This window comes from Artemia sp. Qi Xiang Cuo, chromosome 17, assembly GCF_049724085.1.
Source record: "Artemia sp. Qi Xiang Cuo chromosome 17, ASM4972408v1, whole genome shotgun sequence".
Classification (NCBI taxonomy): domain Eukaryota; kingdom Metazoa; phylum Arthropoda; class Branchiopoda; order Anostraca; family Artemiidae; genus Artemia; species Artemia sp. Qi Xiang Cuo.
The window spans coordinates 36,986,060-36,994,320 of NC_142810.1; the positions used below are offsets into that span (position 1 = coordinate 36,986,060).

The window sequence follows — 8,261 nt, forward strand, 5'->3', positions numbered from 1 at the left end:
TCTAGTATAAATACTTACCTCTGATCGAACCTAACTATTATTCTTATAATATAGTTAAATGAAGAAAAAGCAAGTTGACATTTCCTTTAGAGACGACATGTAAACCTAGACATATAGTAGGATTTTGAAAAAATACAAAATATAATTTTTATTTTTGACTTAATTTTTTAAGAAAAGTGCTAAATTTTCATCGAAAGCTACGACTGAGTTTATATTTTAGTTTCAAGAGGCTAAAGCAGTTAACACTTACCTGGAAGCTCGAAACGTAAAGTGAGGTAGGGAGGTGGGGGTAAAGCATAGCATATATTAAATATGTAACCTAACCTAACCCAACCTAGGTACCTTTTAGTCCTCCTAAACCCCAAAAAATCAAAGTTTAATAGGTATACAGTTCCCGGAGTAAGAAACCTTTGTAATGCCTATCTCCATACAGCGTCTCATATAAGTGCCGGGTAATGCGTATCTGTTTTCGCAATACACTTACCGCTTTCTACATAAGTACCACCTCAGCTTCCAACCATAGCAAGTGAATCGAGGAGGGAAGAGACAAAAAGCCGGGTATGTTTGGCTCTTTTGCTAATTTATAAATGTAAAATCAAGTGTGTCCATGTGTTTGTTAATGTATACGCTGTAAAATACGCTTAACTAATCGAGCTAGAAACGTGAACATTTCACAGAATTACCGTGGAACCATGGTATTCACTAAATGGCGTCTTTTGCTCGAACAATTAATTTTTAGATTTTAGAAGAGTCCCCTTGAGAACCACCAAATCAGGCCTCCAGGTAAAAGGTTTCGATAAAAAGTAATAAGCATAAACTACAGAAACTAAATCTACTAACCAGAGTTGCTACCCCTAGTTATTTACCACTATTTCTAGTCGTTTTTCATAATGCCTAAGCAAAATATCACTAAATCAGAACATAAATCAATAGATTATTGAAAAAAGTCACTAAATCAACCAAAAAAAAAGAGAATAAAACCCGATTAATCGTCATTGAAACATGAGCCGTTGGGATGCAAAATCAATTAGCATTTTTGTTGTTGTTGTTTATCAACATTTTTGTGATAACAAGAAACTTCTCTAAAGATTTTAATTAAATATTCCAAAATTTCACAGCCTTTTAGACGATTAAACAACTATTATTTATTTATTTGAGGATAGCTTTACTCCCTACTGTAGCGCCAAGCAATAAATTGTTGAAAAAAAGGAAGAAAAATAGCAACAATAAACATAACCTTTTATTTTATTCATTATAACCAAAAAACAGTGTCTTTTTGTCAAGAGACGCAGTTCTTAGTTTTTTCCTATCTCAATTAGGGATAGCCTATAGTCTGATAGGAGGTTCAAAACATGGCATCATATTTGCTTAGTACATTTTGCTTCCTTTGCTTTCTTCTTACCTTTTTTTGGAAGATACACATGATGAGAAGGAAGAAATGCCCCATTTACATTTACTGTGTTTGCTTTGAAGGCAAAATATACACTAGCCTACTTGTACTTGTTGTGAAAAAGCAAGGCGTTGAGCAATACAAGAAAAGACTTACATAAGAGATCTACGCGCTAAATCGCCCATTTACTCTCATTATCTCAAAAACTCAAGGCATATCAGGAAAACAGCGAGGGATTGCACACTATCTGTTGGTGTACACAACTTTAAGCCACTGGTATTGTCGTAAGGTACATTGACATGAATTTATTTAAAGAGGGCCAAATTGGAAGACTATGCAAAAAGAGCAAATGTCACGTAAAAAAATATCGGGACGTTGTAGGGATCACGTACCATTTTGCTACTGCCTAATCAGCTTAGCCATAATTTCATTTAGAAGAGAGAAACATTCAGGAGAACTTTTCAGAAGGGAATATCGAATACAAAATAATTTTTGCCTCAATTCGGAGAATTCGTCAACTTTCTTCTATATTCTTTTTTTTAAGTTTTTTAAGCTCGGCCGTCTAAAGTATAAGGATAGTGGTACCACCGTACAATCCACAACCTGATCGAGTACTGAAGTAACGTTAATCCTAATGAAAAATACCAAAATATGATGAAAATGTAATGCTTTAGTTTATATAATAGTATAATTTGGGCTATATATTTGTATATTAGGGGGTGTGGGTAAAGTAACCTAACCTAACTATTAAGTAACCATTCTGTGTCATTGATAAAAGTTTCATTTAAATTCTCACTACCTTCATAGCATCCCCGTACCTAAATATCACGAAAGTCCATTGGCGATTCAATTTAGATCATTTAATGACTTTTTTTTCAGATGGGCGAGAAGGTAGTGCGTATGGAACCGATTCAGCCTATAAAGAAACAACCACTTAATTTCAACGTGTATAAAACACCCTATTTTTTTTAAAAGTAGAATAGTGACTATATTTTCTAATTTTTTAAAACATGTGCTTAAAAAAATACACACTTAATAGTCGTAGCAATGCCACTATCTGTGTGCGTATAGTACCATTTGGCTAGTTTTTAAGCTTTGTAAATCACGTCAATTTAAAAAAACTGACATCTGGTACTTATTTCTATACCAATGACAAAAGTGAAACTGCTTTTTCAGTTAAAAAATTGAATTTTAATACTCATAAATTTGCAATATTCATTATACTATCTCAGTGAATTATCTAGTAGACAGAATAATAATAAAAGGAGCGTATGCACCGCTCACACACATACACACACACACAAAAATCAAGTGAAAATCATAACATGGAAGATACTTAATAGCAGCACTATTTAGCATTTTAATAGCCATAGTTTTCTTAGCGAATTATCATAGTAGAAAGAATAATGAAAACGGCGCTTGCGCTGCCTATAATGAAAATGACTTTCTAGTTTCATCTTCATGTGCTCAAAATTGAAAACAAATATCATATGAAACTATTTATCATAAGCACCACCGTTTCCCCTCTTGCAATTCATAGGATTTTCTCTAGACAACATGACGGGAATAAGAAAGTATCTTTTTCAGCGAAGCCAATGCTATCCTAATTTATAAGATTTAGCAGGTCGGATGCATGCACTTGACAGGATTCGATAATTACAACCTGTTTATTAAGTAGATTAAATAGCTCTAAAGTATTAACGTCAAATAGATTTATTTCCTTTGGGTGACAAATCATTAGCAGAAATAAAAATAAAATTTAAAAACTCACATTAAGATCTGCAGCTTGCATGTGAAGGGCTAAAGGGGGCGTATCATCGCCTTGTATAGAGGGCGTAGAAGAAGAGGCAATGTAATGAATAACTGAAGGTCTTGAAGCCCACGGCAAAGCTTGATAGAGGGTTGACGGATCAGCAACCTCACAGCCATGTATAGGCGGGGTACACTGAGCAGTGATGTCATGACCTTGCACGGATTGGGCGGCAGCTTGTGCAGTTAGAGCTGGTCTGGAAGGAGCTGAAGGTCTTGGCCAACGGCCATACGGGACAACTGATGCCCTCACAGGGTTTTATCAGTGGTTCTCGCCCTCTTGTTGGGTGGGGGACATTGCTCAAAATTGTCCTTAAAAACAAATTAAATTTCATTCACTCCACCCAGAATTTTACCGTGTATTCACCCATTTTAGTCTTGTGTTTGGTATATAGGAGATGTAAGCAAAACGCGAACTTTTTATTTTACTTTGTATTACTAGCCTAGCCTATTTACCATAATTTCTATTCTTTTTTCCCTCTATTGAGTTGAAGTTTTACCTTTCCATTATGTTAAAGGTGCACACCAGGGAACCATGAAAAAAAAAAAAACATTTCTTATCATGTATTATTCATTCAATTGTGCTGTTACAGTTTGTTCTTAATAAAAAAGTTTGTGGTAACAAATTACAAGTAAGGAGTGTTGGAGCTCAATAATTGCTGAAACTCCAAAATTTTTGAATTTTGAGATCAAATTCCGAAAACTAAATTTTGATATAAATAGAAATATCAGAAGAATTGGCCTGTTATGCTGATCCCAAATATATGAGATTCCCAAATATATGAGATGGCTACAAGCCTTAGAATATTTGTCTGATTTTCGAAAAAAAGCGAGAAAGAACCCCCAAAAGTAAATGAATCTTAATGAAAATTACACCATCAGAATCAGCGTTACTCTGCAGCAAGGGAAAATACATAACAATAACTTGGACTGTAATTGATGCCAAAGGCAACATTTTTCTGAAATCCACCCATTTTTTGAGCTTTGGCACAATATAGTCATAAGATCTACTGTAGTCAAGGAATGCTTTTTAAACCATTTCCTCTTTGTCTTTGAAGTCTAAAAATCTGCAATTTCTGGGAGTGAACACACAAAATAGAAACTGTAATTAACTCTGTGAACAAAATCCGTATGAATGTGAGATTTTAAAATCGTTTGGTATGAAAAATGCTTTTCTTTTTTCTGGTGACTACCAGAGACCAATAACATGCATAAATTCATCTAAATATGTAAATACCAATAGTAAGCATAAATTCACCTAAAACTAGGTATTAAAATGCATCAATATTAAATAAGACGCTTAGATAGAGAAAATGGTGATATTTTGTTGCGTTAAGTGGCAGCCCTGCCAATTATCAATTTTTACATGTTTGTCTGTGTAAAATTGTCTTAACAATATCAAATTGAATACCTTTTCCTTTCAACTTTATAATGTATGAAATATAAAAGAGGCCCAAAGAAAATACTTTTCAATGTGTAGGCAAGGGGACCCCAAGAAAGCAGTCCCACACTACCAAAAATTACACTATTGAGCTACCCCCCATTTGGGGTAATAAAGAATTCAGACAATCCAAAGTGCAATGGAAAGGCCTCAATCTGGGAGTGCCTTCTTCATTAATTATCAAGGCAGATCCCCGGACAGGTAATTATGATTCCTTAAAATCTAAAATTTTAATCATATCTTTCGACATAAATCTGATTACTTTGAATGCCACACAGTAGCTCGAATTAATGGAACAGATGTGCACAACTTTTTCGCATCAATGAATTAAGTCTCTAAATTATTTTTAAAAATAGCAATGCTTCATTTCATTTTCATTTCATTTTGGAGGTGAATGGAGTTCGTCCGGAATGATGCAGACCTTGTCTGCTGACCACGTGCCTCTGGATATGGGGTCATCCCCTTACTAAACACTCCGATCAGGGTGGCTGCAACCTCATGTGGTGGGTGGAGCCCACCCCGGGAATATCAGTATCTAGGTTAAACCTAGCTCTAATCAGATTCCAGGCCTAGGGTCGGTTGGGCTAGCGACCCTCCACCTGAAAATCAAGTGCTACGCAAAGTGACTGCATAGCCTCGGATCCGGCTCCTTTTAAGATCTCGACCTACGCGCGTCAACGGACTTGCTGACGACGTCAGAAAGACTGACAGACTGAACCTTCTAGACCAAAGGGAGCTTAGAATAGCCACCTGGAATGTTTTGACCCTGAATGCACCTGCATCAAAGAACCTACTTTCTCAAGAACTTCGTAAGAATAATGTGGCTATTGTAGGTCTCACAGAAACCCGTCTTACTGGAAGTGGAGAAGAGCGAATAGGCGATAATTACTCGTTAGTCTGGTCTGGAGGGAGCATGAGAAGAAATGGTATTGGCCTCGCACTAAACGGCCTTGCAAGAAAGGCCTTACTCTTGCACGAAGCTGTATCAGACAGAATAATGAAGGCCCGCTTTGGGCACAAGCATGGCAAGATGACAATTTTTGTATGCTATGTCCCGACCAACAATTCCGACGACGTAACCAAGGAAGAGTTCTACTCTGCTCTGTCCAGATGTCTGTCAACAGTTTCCCCCCACGATGTCACTGTTTTTCTCGGTGACTTCAATGCTACAGTGCGAGATGATATCGGTGTTTGGCGTGGCACAATTGGACCTGTATCCCCCGACCCAATGAGCGACAACGGCCTTCACCTACTCAAATTGTGCCGATCCCATGAACTTGTGATCGCATACACCTACTTTTAACGTAAGACTATCCACCAGTACACGTGGTATAGTAACGACGGTCACACAAAGAAGATGATTGACTACGTCATAATTTCTAAACGCTGGAGATCATCGCTGAAGAACTGCAGAACTTACAGATCAGCAGACCTCGGAAATGCAGATCACAGGCTTGTGTGTGCTGATGTCCAGCTTCGCCTCCATGCACAGCGATCGGAAAGGAAACCAGTAGCAGCGGATATTGGGAAACTGAAGGAGCCATATACTCGCCAGAAGTATAGTGTTGAGATATCAAATTGCTTTGAGCTCCTGGGCACACTCAACAACAGCGAAGACGCCTGGAAGTATTTTAAATCGCAGACCAGCGAAGCAGCACAGCTGGTGCTTGGCAAGCGAAGTTTCCCGAAGAAATCGTGGCTAACTGACGAAACACTGCTGCAGGTCATAGAGAAAAGACGGAGGGCAAGAATTCTTGGGGACATGGCCACCTATCGAAGGCTCAATGGAGTGCGGAACAGACTTATTCACCGAGACCGAACTCAGTTTGTTGCAAGGAAAGCCGATGAAATCGAACTAGCTGCAAAAAAGAAAGACATGGGTAGCTTGTTCAAGCACCTCTGCAATCTCACTGAAAATAAAACACCAGCATTGGGACCCGTCCTCTCCAGGGATGGGACACTTCTCTCTGATAGGGGTTCTTGTCTCGAGCGGTGGAAGGACCACTTCTGCTCACTCCTGAACAACACTAGCCCGTCTATGCCTCCTACTGATAGTCCCAGCCAACCTGGCAGTCCAAGATACGAAACAGATGCTCCTCCAGACGAGCCTTTCAGCCCATCAGAAATTGGAAATGCAGTAAAAAGGCTCAAGAACAATAAAGCTGCCGGTATCTGTGGCCTGAGTGCGGAGCTGCTAATATATGCAGGTCCTGTTATGCTCCTGTTTCTCCACACCTTGTTCTCTACAATCTGGCAAACCGAGATAATTCCCGAAGATTGGCGGAAGGGTGTAATTATCCCTTTATGGAGGAGGAAAGGTTCTAGAAGCGACTGCTTGAACTACCGTGGAATAACCCTACTGTCTGTCCAGGGAAAAGTTTTCTCAATGGTCCTGTTAGATCGATGTCGAAATATCATTCGTAAAATCCGGTGACCGGAGCAAGCTGGTTTCATGTCGGACCGTTCAACCATCGAGCAGATTTTTACGATCCGACAAATCATAGAAAAAGCCACGGAGTTCCGACACAAATCTTTTTTACCTTCGTCGACTTCCGTGCTGCGTTCGACTCAGTGGACCGAGAAGCTCTTTGGCGGATTCTAGAATCGACAGGCCTCCCCGAGAAATACTGCAGACTCTTCAAAGCTCTACACCATGGGACGGAGAGCTGTGTTCAAGTGAACGGCCGCCACAGCCCGTTCTTCCAAATCACGACAGGAGTGCGCCAAGGAAGTGCAGTGGCACCAGAGCTCTTCAATGTCATCATAGACTACGTTATGACAAGGACTACTTCACGTCTCAACTTTGGACTCAAGTTTGGAGATCGTGTCATTACAGATGCTGATTTTGCCGATGACTTGGCCATTCTGGCGGACTCCATGGAGCAGTTGCTGGAAGCGCTTCGAATCCTAGGAGAAGAGGCTGCAAAAGTAGGACTGCAGATAAACTGGACTAAAACGAAAATTATGGCCATTGACCCATCCTCTCCTGCTGCCAATCCTTCAGTTAGCCTGGATAGCACCACTAGCATCGAAGTTGTCCAAAGGTTCACCTACCTGGGCTCCATAATTTCTTCAGATGGCTCGCTTCTTTTTGAACTACAAGCGAGAATATCCAAAGCGTCTTCTGCCATGGGCAGACTGAACCTTCACCTCTGGCGAAAACCAAACATCAGTCGCACAACGAAGCTGCGGATTTTCAACGCCCTCGTTGGCTCTGTGATGCTCTATGGAGCTGAGACGTGGCAAGCTTCAGCCGCAACCCTCAAGGCAATTGATTTCTTTCAGTCGAAGAGCATGGGGAGAATCGAAGGTCTACGATGGTTCGACTTTGTCAGCAATGAGAAGCTGCTGCAACTCACCAAGCAGTCTCTGTTTTCGACCCAAGCAGCCGAGCGAACACTACGATGGTTCGGACACCTACTTCGAATGCCTCCACACATACCTGCGAAAACGATCCATGCCTTCGACCCTGTCAAAGCCGGTTGGGAGCGACCTCGTGGCCAACCGAAAGAACGATGGTCTGATAGCTTGTACGAGTTCTTGACGATGGCAGATATCAGGTTGAGCGATGTGCAAACGCTTGCTATGGACCGAAGTGGATGGAGGAGGCAGACGTCAGTC

The 8,261-nt window shown here is 40.1% G+C and overlaps 1 non-coding gene across 1 annotated transcript; it reads right to left on the reverse strand.

Annotated features, from left to right (window-relative positions):
- Nucleotides 1-4,681: 4,681 nt before the first annotated feature.
- Nucleotides 4,682-4,849, reverse strand: LOC148942156 (U1 spliceosomal RNA). Its single transcript, XR_016143219.1, has one exon. It is a non-coding gene; the product is annotated as a U1 spliceosomal RNA (small nuclear RNA).
- Nucleotides 4,850-8,261: the final 3,412 nt, after the last annotated feature.